Genomic DNA, 13,427 nt, shown 5'->3' with positions numbered 1-13,427 from the left:
GTGGCTAACATCTGGGGGTGAAGTCATCTCTCTCTTTTGATCTTCTGCAAGTGACTGCCTCTTTAAAGAGTCTTAGTAATCCTTCCCCCACCTCCGCTCTCAGAGCGGCCAATGTTTAGCTGCCTCCACCAGCCCATAGACATCTGCTGTGTTTAGGGAGCAGAGACAAAGGGCTGGTTATTGACATACCTAGAGAATATTCCCACGCTCTCCCTTCGGGGTGCTACCTGTGGACAATTCCAGGACTCAGCTTAATTTCCCGGTGCCCGAGGGATTTTAAGGCAGGCCAAGAGCTGTTCTGGGCATGGGGAGGCTGGAGCAGTAGCAGGATCGTAGAGGGTGCGGCCCGGGCTGCAGTGATCCAACGTGATGCCACCTGGCGCAAGAAACCTGGCACAATGCACCAGCATATATTTTATTGCAGCGGGCCAATGTCTGAGCAGATTCATGCAGGGGCTGGAGGCAGGAGGATTAGATGGATTTCAGAACTGAGCTTATACCTGCTTCAGCTCATTGCGTTGTCCTGAAAGCTGGGGAAACATCCCTGGTACCCAGACAAGAGGCCTGGGGTCACAGAGGGATTGCCCCAATTCTGCCATCAGCATAACTTCACCCAAAGCAGGGCAGGGCTGCTGGGTTGTACTCCTCCATCCAGCTGATGCATGTTACCCCAGCCTCTCCTGGAGTGTCTCCCTTATTTATCTGTCCCCCATCAGCACAGTATCTGACACCTCACAATTTAAATGCATTCACTGGCTCATCCCTGTTTTATAGATGGAGAAATTAAGGCCTAGAGATCTTCACATGTCTTTAGGCCCCTGATTCCCTTGGGCTGCAGGTGACTTGCCCTAGATCACACAGGAAATGTGTGCTAGAACAGGGACTTGCACCCAGGTATCCCACCTCTTAGGCTGGGGCCCTAGCCACTGGACCATCTTTCCTCCCGCTTAGCCTCACACCCACATATCAATGATGTTCAATTCCCAGCCATCGTCCTGCTTAGGTATCAATCCTTGGAGCGGCCCATTGGGTCGCTCAAGGGGTCAGGAGAGTGGGGGAGGTCCTCGGATCCGGATCTGGCCCTTCCTGGCGTTAACTTCCACCTCTCTTCCCAAGTGAATGAAGCTAATCTGGAATAAGCACACCCACGCATGGAGTTAATCAGGAGTAGTTGCCCTAGTAGACAAGCCCCTAGCGTAGAAGGCAGGCCTCAGTTTCCCTACTGTGGAATGGCAATGGTACCTCTCAGAGGTGTGGTCAGGGAATCCTTGGAGGAGGAGCTCAGCTACTCTGTTGATTCCCTCTCCATCCAGAAACCAATGAAGGCGAGCAGCTGGGACTTGCAGCTGCCTCACTGATCCCTGAGCCAAACGGATTCCTGCAGAATCACCCTCGGTGTAATCGAATGCCAAGCCAGCGGAGACTGGTGGGCGGGAGATTCCAAACCCAGCTATTTGTGAGCGCCGCTTGGAAGCGCCAGGGCAGGGTGCCTTTGATTTAGCCATGAGACAGCAGAATGCAGCTGCTCTTTCTACGGATGCCTGACCGACTGCCTGCAAGATGTGTCATCTGGGATGGGCTGATGCAACTCCCCCAGGAGCGGGGATGTATTTTAAGAGGCAAGAAGATCACTGAGATTCCGCTTTTCCCCTCGCCTCGGCCATCCCCCTGGCAGGAGAGAAGATGCTGCTGCAGCAGAGGGGTGACTAGGCGAGGGTCTCTCGCCTGTGATATACAGGAGGTCAGGCCTGATGATGCGGCCTATGAATCTAAACTCCCTTCTGCCTCCCAGTTGTCCGATCCCTGGGGTACCACCCTCTCAGCTGGGCGGTGTGAGCCCGAGGACCAAACAGAGCCGGGGTTAGTTGCAGTGTGGTGGGAAATTGACTCGTGCCCTGGTCCTGAAATGCCTTTAGGTGCCATCAAGGGGCGTTAGGCACCTAAATACCTGGGCAGCATGAGTTGCTCCTCGAGGGTCAGCCCTTTTCTGTGCTCTGCCCAGGGGCGACAGGCCCATTCGCTCCTTGGCTCCGTTCCTCCCCCGCTGCTCCTCCCATGTTCCCTGCACCATAGTCCCAGAGACTTTGTCCCCGGATGTGGCCTCCACCACTTGCCCCTGGTTTCAGAGTAACAGCCGTGTTAGTCTGTATTTGCAAACCAGCCAGAGGAGGCTACGGCTGGGAGGTGCCACAATCTCCTTGCTGAGGGGAAGGGGGGGCTCTGAACATCTGAACATCTGCAGCTCCAGCCACCGTTATAGGCGTTCAGTGTTTGCTACCATGAGCCCCAGGGCGAGGCACCTTGTCCCAGAGTCACCCCTAGCCGGAATCTCTGCTCTACCTGGGAGAGGCAGCTTGGGCAGCCCGCAGAACTCCTGGGTTCTATTCCTGGCTTGGCTACTGACTCGCTGGGGGACTCTGGGCCAGGCCCTTTCCCCGCACCCTGCCTCAGTTTCCCTCCTCTGTAAAATGGAGATTGTGATGTTTCCTTCCCCACAGCGGAGGTGGGATGATGGATTTATGAACATCTGAGAAGGGCTCAGATAATGGGGGGCTATATAACCACCCAGGGAGAAAGTGATGGCTCACCGGGAGGAAGGTTTTACTGCTCTTTAATTCTCCCTGGCTCAGCTGACTTTAAGGTCACACAAGGAGTCGGTGGCAGAGCCGGAGAATCGAACTCAGGTGTCCTGCTATCCGGGCCTGCGGCTTGGCCAGCAAACCTTCCCATGTGTCCACGACGAGCATGAGTGAGGATGTCAGCACGGCACATGGCAGCTAGTCTCAGAGCCTGGGTCTGCAGACTCAGGCTAACGCTACAGTCCTACAAAATAGCTATGTAAATGGCCAGACTCAGGCTCTGAGGCCGGGGGGGGGACAGGGTCACAGAGCCCAAGCCGTAACGTCGACGTGGCTGTTTATAGCTCCGTAGCACCAGCCCGAGGCTCTCGACCCGGGGTCTCAGGCTTGCTGCCGTGGGCTGTGTCGACGCACCCAGTGCCGGAGAGGAATTGCCCAGGGGAGCTGGTGCTAATGGGGCCCAATGCAGGCTGAGGGGGAGAAGGGGTGCTGTTGCGAGGAAAGAAATGGCCGCTCCCTGGTGGCAGACGGCCGTGAGCAAAGCTCTGCTTTATTTAATGAGGGACAGAGGCAGGACATGGCTCCTCGGGGGCGTCTAGTGACTGGAAATAAATGAGCACGCTGGAGACCAGCTGATGCCCTTTAATGGCTGCAGGCTAGCGCCTCACATGACATGATATAAATACTTTGGTAACTAGGGGCCTGCTGTGCCCAGTGGAGAGGGGCTGAGATGTGGCTAGAGACCCCCAGGAATTATGCAGGCAGCACCAGCCAGCCTGCCTCCTTCCCACTGTGCTGCTGCGGAGAGGTCAAGGAAAGCGGTAAGTGCTCAGTGCCCATGAAAAATCAAGCCACCGAGGTGTGGATTTGGATTCTGGTGGCCAGCTATTGGCACCCGCATTTGAAAAATGTTGGCTTCCACTGCCCTGTGCCTCAGTTTCCCCATCTGTGCCATGGGTAGGGGCACAGGACTGGGAGCCAGAACTCCTGGGTTCTGGGTTCAGCTATGCCACAGACCCCCCCTGTGACCTTTGGTCATGTCACTTTAAAAAAAAAAAAATCCCACTGTGCCTCAGTTTCCCCACCTGCAGAATGAGGGAAACAAACCTTAGACACCCTTTAGCAGAAGGGCCTTTAAAATAGGATTATTATTACCTGTGGCTACCAAGCTGATCTTCAAGGGCTGCTGGAAAACTCCTGCTTGGATGCTTAGAGAGATCTGATTTAACAAGGCCAGCGCTTGTGGGCGAGCAAATAGCCATCCCAGCTGTACCTCAAGGGGCAGCGTCTGGCCTACTCACATCCCGAGCTCTTTTCTTTGCGGCGCCAACATCTTGCGCCCTTGTTCCGCTGGCCTGTTGGGGCTTGAAATGCCAAGACCAGGGTATGGTCCAAGTCAATCGGGCCTTTGTACGTTATCTGCTGAGCCACCACACACAGGCTGTGGGTACCGTAAAAATCTGTCCCTGCGAGGGAGAAGAATGGGGGTCTTTGTGCGAGGCGAAGAGGAGAGACAGAGGGCGAGAGGGCTGAGTCACCCACAGGCCCGATAGTCACCACTGACGCTGCGGCTTTATGGGTACACGCTGTCCGTGCACGGATGGGCTAGGCCGGCACCAGAGTCCAGGTCATTGGAGAGGGGCCAGTGTGGGCATAAGCCAGGCTCCTCGCATTTGGGTTGTGAGTTGAAAGCATGTGCCACTGAGTCTGTACGCGCTTTGTACCGTGCATCTTCCTGCCCTGTGTGAAACTGGCATAAGTGCTCTGCATCCAGCCTGTTCCCGGCCCCTGGCATAGGGAGCGGATCAGGGTGTGGCCAGAGCGCATTGCCGGGCGGGGGCGGGCTAATCTCTGCTTCTCGGGGAGGCAGATGGGGGTGCGTAGCCAGAGCAAACTGCGTGGTGGCTGTTCTCTGCTTCCCAGAGCCCCTGGGGTGGGCCTGAGGAAATCTGGCCCTGCTACAGCAGTCCTTTAAGTTAGTCCGGCAACGTTCTCATTTTTTGGTAAGAAACCAGAGAAGGGTAGCACGTGAGCCAGAGAGCTCCGCGTCATTGCCATATGTCCTTCGTAACTATCTGACTAACCCCTTGCATCCGAGCAACAAATCTCTGTGACATCAGGTTTATTATTATGATTAGCATATCATCCCCAGTTTAGTTACAGGGAAACGGAGGCACTCAGTGCCGGAGAGTTGCCCAAGGTCACCCAGCCCTCCAGTGCCAGAGCAGGAGAAAGAACTGGAGTCCAGATTGCCAGTGCTTGCCTGCTGTAACCCCTAGACCACATTGCCTACCCAGAGAACCCAGGAGTCTTGACTCCCAGTCCGCTGCTCCAACTGCTGGACCAATTTTTCAGATGAGCATCTCTCCCACCTCTGACCAGAGCCACTAAATCTGGCATTCTCCAGCCATTGCCCCTGCCCCAGCAGATCCTTCGGCCTGCTTCTCCTTCTCCTAGGCCAGTGCTCCCCCAAGGGGCACAGCCTTGCCCGGGCAATGCATGGCGGCCGTCGGCCCTGGCTGGCTGGCTGCCCGCTACCCGGCTGTCTCTCCTCCTCCTTGCCCACGCTCGTAATTTAGTTAGGAGGCAGCGAGAGGCCTAACCCAACAACGGCCCCTGTCCAGCTGTTGTGGGGAAGGCTGGAGTCAAAGTCTGATAAGGGCTAATATTTAGCTGGCCTTCCCAGCCCAGCTGTTTCCTTTTAAGGGCAAATTCACTCTTTGGGATGGTAACCAAATAATAATAATAATCATGGTAAAAAACAAACCCTTGGTCGTTGATTCAGGCAGACGGCCTGCACTGAATCACAAGCTGGCCACAGTCGCTTTTCCAGCTCCTGGCCGGTACACAGACGCCTGAGTGCAGGGAGTCACATCGATGCCTGTTTTCGGGGCCTTGTTTCATGGTGCGTCTCATGGAGACGGCGTAGGGTTACCACTGCTGAGATTCAGAAAAAGCCCCTGCCTGCCCCACCCCACACCATACCCTTCCCTGATGGCAGGCTTTGGGTCCATCCCGCTTCCTGGGCCCCAGCGCCGAGAGGCGAGGCCATGGTTTCAGCAGATTGAGGGCCTGGCACCCAGGTGCCATGCCAGCCAGGCACCAACCTCCCTGCCATGAGACGTGCGTGCAGTAGTGACTTGAGCTTTACAGAGGGAACATTGGCGCAAAGTGGCGGAGTGGGCAAATTGGCACTCGGCACGTTCTCACCGGCACCAGGCTAGGCAGTACAAAAACCAGCCACCCTAGGGCAGCGAGACCTGGCCAGCACCCCGGCAGGGCTGGGAGGCCAAGATTTGCCACAGTGGCTAGTGATTTGGGGCACTTGTGATGCCTTAAAGGCACCTGGCTTTTAGAGGGTTGGTGGCTCAGAACTGCCTGAAAACCAGGCCACTTCAAGTTGGGCACCTGAAAACGGAAGGAAAAACCATCTCACCTCTAGTCACTTTCAAAAATCTTGGCCCTGCGTCTACACCCAGTTCTGGGAGGGGAGGGGTGTCCAGTGATTTGAGCTGGGGGACTGGGAGTCTGTATGCCACGGTTCTAGCCCCAGCTCTGGGAGGGGAGTAGGGTCTAGTGGTTTGAGCAGGGGGACTGGCTCGTCTCTGAACCCTCCCCGATTTATCAGCATCCTTCTTGAATTGCAGACGCCAGGACTGGACACAGGATTCCAACAGCAGCTGCACCAGAGCCAAATACAGCGGTAACGTAACGTCTCTGCTCCTACTCAAGATTCCCCCCGTTTGTACATCCCAGGCTCACACCAGAGCATCGGACTGGGAGCTCATGGTCAGCTGATTATCCATGACCCCAAGTCGTTTTCAGCAAAACCTCTGCTTCCCAGGATAGGCTCCTCCGTCCTGTAGGTATGGCCCACGTTCTGTGTTCCTCGGTGCGTGATTGTACATGTGGCTGCCTTGGAATGCATATTGTTGGCTTGCGGCCCAGTTTACCAATCGATCCAGATCACGCTGGATCAGCGACCTGTCCTCTTCTTTATTTACCGCTCCCCCAATCTTTGTGCCGTCTGCATACTTTGTGGGTAATGCTTTTATGCTTTTGGACTGGGACTCAGCAGACCCAGGTTCTAGACCCAGCTCTGCCACTGATCTGCTGGGTGACCCTGGGCAAGTCACCTCCCTGCTCTGTGCCTCAGTTTCCCCATAAGTAAAAAGAGGGTGATGATACCGACCTGTTTGTAAAGCACTTTGAGATCTGCTGACGAAACGTGCTAGATAAGAGCGAGGGGGTGATGATTGTTGTTGTTGCTGCATGCTTTCTGTGTGTGGAAGGGTGTGTGGAGGGCCAATCTGAGAACTAACCAGGCCCCATGTCTGCCAAACCACACCCCCTTTAGGGCCCTGGAAGCACCAGCTGCTGCAGCAGCCATGCACTCACCGCCCAGCAGACCACGCTGAATCCCTGGCTCCACCGCCTTCTGGGGCTGGGTCCATGTGGTTCTAGCCCCCAGACATCTTATCTGGCCTTCGCCCTGTGCCAGCCAACCCCGGTGCTGGGATCCCTTTGATTGCCGGTCCCCCTCTCCTGGGAGGTGGAGATCTGGTTCCACCATCTGGCCCCACTTGGCCACTTTTGTCACCACTTGGGCAGCGAGGAATGTGTTTAATTTCACCAGGAATTTCTGCCTCTTTTGTCGCTACATTTCTTTGTGCCACCTCCCACTTCCAGCTCCTTCATGTCACCTCCCTGGCAGGCTTTGAGAGGCAGGGGAGGGGATGCTGCCTTCTGATTTTCCCTAAGCTTTTGTCCTCAGTCCTCCCTGATCCTTCCCTAGTCTTAGGTCTGTTGTTGACTTGGGGCTCGCATACTCCATTGCTTCTGTGGGCCGTGCTGATTGCAAACCCCTTCCATATCCCCCTCTGGGCATCCTTCCATATCCCCCTCAAACTCTCCATGTGCCCCTCTCCCAGTCCCCTTTATTCCAGGGACTCCCTGCAAGCCCATCTGTAAAATGGGGCTACTGATACTGACCTGCTTAGTAAAGCACTTTGAGATCTGTTGGTGGGAAGGGCTAGATAAGACCCAACCTGGATACAGCAGCTCCGACCACACCTGACACCAGGCTCCCGACTGTATCAAGGAGACCCTGAAACTAAGTCAAAACACACCCAAAACTTGTAACTGACAAGAAGTCACTGGCCCAAATCTAACTCCCGTCCTTGTAGCCGTAATTATCCGGCCTTGTTAAATCTAGTCAGCGGAGCACACGTAATCTAAATTGGGGGACTGGGGGGTCTTTTATGGGGGGGATTGGTATGTGCAAGGCAGAGCATTGGTGTTGTTCACTGTCCATGCTCATATGCACCCACATTGTGAATATTCTCACACACACACCTTTGCACGCTGGGTATGTAGTCACACCGATCCAACACACGAGCACAATCGCACTGTCACACATGCAGACACATACACACGCGCCTTGTCACATGCAAATCCACACACACAAAGCACGGTCACAAACAGTCTCTCGGGCGCTTACGTGCACAAACGCTCCGGCGCATTCGCTCAGACCCCCAGTCTCTCTCACACGTATGCACAAGCCCAGTCACAGAGGCAGTCTCTCTCGTGCGCACACACAGGCATGCATATGGTGAATATTTTCCAGCACTCTCCCCCTGCATGAAACGAACCAGAACAACACTGGCCCATGTGAGGACACAAAAGAGACCCTCCCCGGGGCCCATCCACCTGGACAAAGAGAATGGACATCGCTAAAGCGGCAACAATAATTGGCGGGAGGGAGAGCTCAGTGGTTTGAGCATTGGCCTGCTAAACCCAGGGTTGTGAATTCAATCCTTGAGGGGGCCATTTAGGGATTTGGGGCAAAAATTGGGGATTGCTCCTGCTTTGAGCAGGGGGTTGGACTAGATGACCTCCTGAGGTCCCTTCCAACGCTGATATTCTATGATTCTAACTCACACTCCATTTCCTTACTCCGGTTCCACTTTTCGTGGAAGCAAGCCCTTCCCTTAGGCCTAGGCCGCACTTAAAAGCTAGATCGACCTAGCTACAGCGCTGTTAAAAATGTCACGCCCTGAGCGTAGATGCGGCTAGGCCGACAGAAGAACCCTGCCATCAAACCAGCGACGGCCCCGCGGGGAGGTGGATTAACGACAGCAATGGGAAAACCCCTTCCAAAGACGTAGGCCGCGTCTACGCTTCGGCACTGCAGTGGCGTGGCTGCCATATCTGCACCGCTGTCTTGTAGACGTGCCCTTTGGAAGCAAGTTTGGGAGGGTAGTGTTGATGCTGCTCCTTTAAGAGGCCACAGACAGCTGCCTCTCTTTGCTCTCTGTCTCCCGGCTGCCCTTTGGCTCCAAGCCAGACAATTAAGGGTTTTGTTTCCTTTAAGGCTGGGCTGAGATGACTGGTTCAATCGAGCCCAGACAAAGCCTCGCCGTGGGGCCAATAGGGAAGGGGAGGGGGGGTAGGATGACCTCAATAGGGTGACCTCACTCTGCACAGCTCCCCATAAGCCTTATAAGGGAAGGACCAAAAAAATCTCTCTTATCTCCCACACACCACGACCAAAAAAAGCCCCCGTCTCCCTGGGGAGGCTAAATATAAAGTGCGTAGCCCAGGCCCCTTTTGCAACTGAATGAAATTGATTATTATTTTTTTTTTTGCATGCATCATGGGTGTATGTCACTCTTCTATTTATTCTCCCGCTCTTTGTCCCCGCTCCAAAGACTTCGCTGTGTTCCCAGAGACAATGGAAGGCCCTGGCTGGAACGCGAGGAAATGCGGAGCGCGCGTACGGCTTCTTGCAGCCCCGAAGGAATGCGGCGAGGGAGAGAATCCATACACATAATAATTTTTTAAAAAAAACTTTTATTTTTTTCCACTGTAGTTGTGTGTGTGTGTGTGAGAGAGAGAGAGAGAGAGAGAGCATTGGGTGGGGTGGGCATGAGCAATGAGGGTGGAGTATTGTGGTTAGAGCAGGGGGAGATGGGAATCCAGACGCCTGGGTTCTAGCCCGTCTCATGGTTAGAGCGAGGGATCTGGTAGGTAGAAGTCCTGGATGCTGTCCCTGGCTTGGGGAGGGAGTGCGGCCTGGTGGTTGGAGCAGCAGGGGTACTAGGAGATGTACGTTCCATTCTTGCTTCTGGCGCTGGCCCACTGCATGACCTCGGGCAAGTCGATTTTTTTTCTTTGTGCCTCAGTTTCCCCACCTACAAAACAGAGAGGTGACAGCAGGGGTGCAGGTTGGGAGTTTAAATTCACTGGTGCATCATTAAGTGGGTGGGAGATACTGTTATGAAAGGCTCTCAGATGGTCCCCGGGGCCCCAGTGGGTGAAATCCTAACCCCACTGAAAATTCCCATTGACTTCAATGGAGCCAGGACGTCACTGGTCCCTGTCAGTGAGCCCCACAAAAAACAGGCCATTTTCCAGAGGGCTTCCATCATCCCAAGCCTGAGCCTTCCCGTCCCCGCAGGCTTGCGTCGCATCCCATCGGGGTGCCGGGTGCCGCCACCCACCAGCAATGCCGGGCAGCGACGTCAAAGCACCATGTGAGGACGCAGATCTGCCCCCCGCTTCCCCCGAGCATCCTGGGCCGCCCCATCTCACCGTGATGGTGTCACAGCAGAAGGTGAGCTCATCGAGTGGCCACGCCATGCTGGGATCTCAGCACGGCCCTGATCCTCTGTGCCAACCCTGTGCTCGGCAGGAAGGGGTTAATGGCAGCCTGTGGGCTCAATCAGCCCCAACCTGCTTCACCTGCCTGGAGAGAGGGGTTAAAAGGGAGTGGGGAAGGGGGGGGGAAGCCCAGCTAATAGGGGCTGAGTGGGAGGAGGAGAGGACTTCATGCTGAACCCCTGAAAGAAGGCTTGGCTGGGGCCAGAGGACAGCCAGAGACTGCTGCATGCTAGAGTTTCCTCGGGGCAGGTAGGCTTGACGTGGGACTGTTCTGTGTTCCCTGGGACTGTGGGGTTTTCCTCTGGGGCTCTGCGGAGGAGCGGGCCCAGGAAGGGCCTGGTGGAAAGGCCTAGAGGCAGACCGACCTTAGCTGGAACCTGGAGTAAAAAGAGGGGCAGGGTCCCTGTCCCCCGCCCAGCCCCCTGACGAAGGGGGCGTGGAAGTCAAAGGCTAGAAAGGATGAATGGCTCTGGAGGTGGGCAGGAGATCTGGGGTGACCCTTCTGGGTTATAGACACACAGGACTCAGTTTACCCCAGAAGGGTTAGGACTGCAAGCCACCAAGCTGGCGGGTCAAGTCCCACCAACCAGACAACTGCAGGACCAGAGCGGCTGTCAGCGGGGTGGGCGCCTGAGGAGGAGACCCTGCTAGGCCCCACCCTGCCACGAGGGGGCGCACCTGTCGGTGAGTTAGTTTGTCATCCCCTCCACTGGGGGCCACCCCATCCTGTTGTATGGGGGTGGCCACAAAGCCCCCCTGCCATGTGTCACTGCATCGCCATGGGATGATGTGGATCTGCCCCCGGCCATCCTGGCTTGTCCTAGCCCAGCGCGATCACGTCGTATCGTGTCATGGCACAAGGTGACCTCATAACCCGGCAATGCCGTGATGTCATCAGCCACTGCATCATCCCCTGATGACGCCAATCTGACCCCCGCGCCCCCCCCCCCCCCGGGCCTGCTTCAATGAGTGCTCTCAGTTTAGTACAACCCGCACCCCTGAAAATCAGAATGGCTGGGGCGGGGGGAGATTCTATCCCACCCAAGCGCTGCGTTCAGAGGTTCCCAGCTAGGTCCTGGCGTTCACCCCTCCTCCTGCCCCTCCCCCAAGCCCCTGCCTCAATGCCGCCCCGGCTGGGCACGTGCCCCCGATGGACACAGCTGAGAATAACCCAGGTCGGAGCCAGGAAAGGCAGCTCCCCGTGCTCTATAATAAGATCTCCCCTTACTTGGGGGGCTTTCTCAGCAGCAGCAGCTGCTCTGTTAATACTTCTGTTCGGTGCGTCCCCCCACCCCACTCCCACACCACCACCGTCACAGCTGTTGCCAGCACGAGTCTGAAAACAGCAAGCTGGGATTTTCCGGCTCTCACCCCAGAATGCAGCCGGCGGGACCTTTGACCAGAGGCAGATTAAATTTGTCAGCTCGGGGATGGGGGCAGCTGCTGGAATGTGTGTTTGGAGCCATCCATCAGAGGTGGGATGTATCGGGCGGGGGGGGGGAACCCAGAGAGCGAAGGGGGGGATCTGGAATAACCGAGCGGCGTTTCTGGCCAGCGCCGGCTCATGTTACACAAAAACCAGCCACGCCGGCTGCTGCTCTCGCATTCCGAGACGCTGCTGCTGGATTTCGTAGCGCTGGCCCGCGGTGGGATCCCGGCCCCTTAGCCACGCTCCCTCGAGCACCCCAAGAATCCTCTGTTTTGTCCTTCTGCACAACGATCTCACGGTACTTTCTCGACACAAATGATCTGAGCCCAAATGATCTAAGCCCATGTTCCACATGGGGAAACTGAGGCACGGTGCCTTGGCCAAGGTCAGCAGAGTCCGGAATAAAAGCTCAGGTGTCCTGACTCCCAGTGTTGATTTCTAACTGCTGAACAGTGCGTCCCCCACTGAGGGTCGTGCTCTGTTGCTGCAGCAGGCCAGTGCATTTTGGGGGGTGGGGTCCATGCGGGGGCTGTTTTTAAGATCAGATTCGAAGAGCTAGATATTTCTACAGCTTGGCTCACGGGTGGCTTTGAGGGAGGACGTGTCTACAAGGGCTTGTGAAGGGGATAAACCCGAAGGCAGAGGGGGGGTTATTTAGGACGGAAGTCGAGGTTGTAACTAAGGGTGTGAGGATAACATTAAGGAAGGGGATGAGAGGCAGTGCGGCCCAATGGTCAGTGCACTAGGCTGGGAATCAGGAGGTGATGTTCTCAGCTGCTGTGATTTTTTTGGGGGGGGTGAGAGGGGTGAACTCTCTGCCTCTGTTTCCCTTCCTGCCCTTTGTCAGTTAAGTGGATGAGCTCCCCCACGAGGACAATGGATTCGGGCAGGACGGTCTCTTCATTCCAGTTGCTCCATGCGATCTCCTTTCTTAGGCTGTGCCACACCGAGCACGGTGGGGCCCTGCTTGCAGATGGAGCCTCGAGGCGCTACCGGCATACAAATAATGACTCTGCCCCCTGGAAACCTCTTCCATCTAGGAAGATCTCCTGGTAAGCATAGGCTGGGATGAGCAAACCCAGCCGGTCTGGCCCTGGCATCCATAAACAGCCATTTCCAAAGCAGTGAACGCCACGGCTGTGGTTGAACTCAGCCGATAACAGCAGAAAGGGCCCCAGGGCTGTGATTACAGCAACCTGAAGCTTGCTGAGCACAGGAAGGGAAGCCAGGGCCAGGGGGAGAGCAGGGGGTGCAGGGTTGAGGTGCAAGGAAGGCATGGATGGAAGGGAGATAATGGATCAGTGGGAGGGTGAAAGGTGGTGTGTTCCAGAGGCATGGGGTTGGGAGTTGGAGACTAGCTTGACGGCACCAACAAAGCTGGAAAGGAGCCCTACTCCCTATGTGCAATCCCTGTATAAACCGCCACCGTGCCCCGCCCCAGCAGTGGCTGCATCTGACCGCCAGGTGAGCGATCCCTGTATAAACAGCCACCGCGCCCCGCCCCAGCAGTGGCTGCTGCAGCTTGGCACCACGATGCAGGCGAGGTGCAGTTTCCCCAGCGCTGTGCGGGCCGCTGGCCCCAGGGTGCAATTTTTGTGCATTCCACTTTCCCAAGCGGATTGCTGCAGCAGCTGCTGCTGACAAACTCCATGAACCAGCGAGGAGGAGAGTGGCCCAGCGCCCTGCAGGTCTCCTCGGCTATTTTGCAGACTACAAGCGGGGCTGCCAAGAGCCGCTGATCAGAGCCCAGAGGCCCC

This window comes from Chelonia mydas, chromosome 24 (genome assembly GCF_015237465.2).
Source record: "Chelonia mydas isolate rCheMyd1 chromosome 24, rCheMyd1.pri.v2, whole genome shotgun sequence".
Classification (NCBI taxonomy): Eukaryota; Metazoa; Chordata; order Testudines; family Cheloniidae; genus Chelonia; species Chelonia mydas.
Note: the sequence above shows the minus strand (reverse complement) of the source record.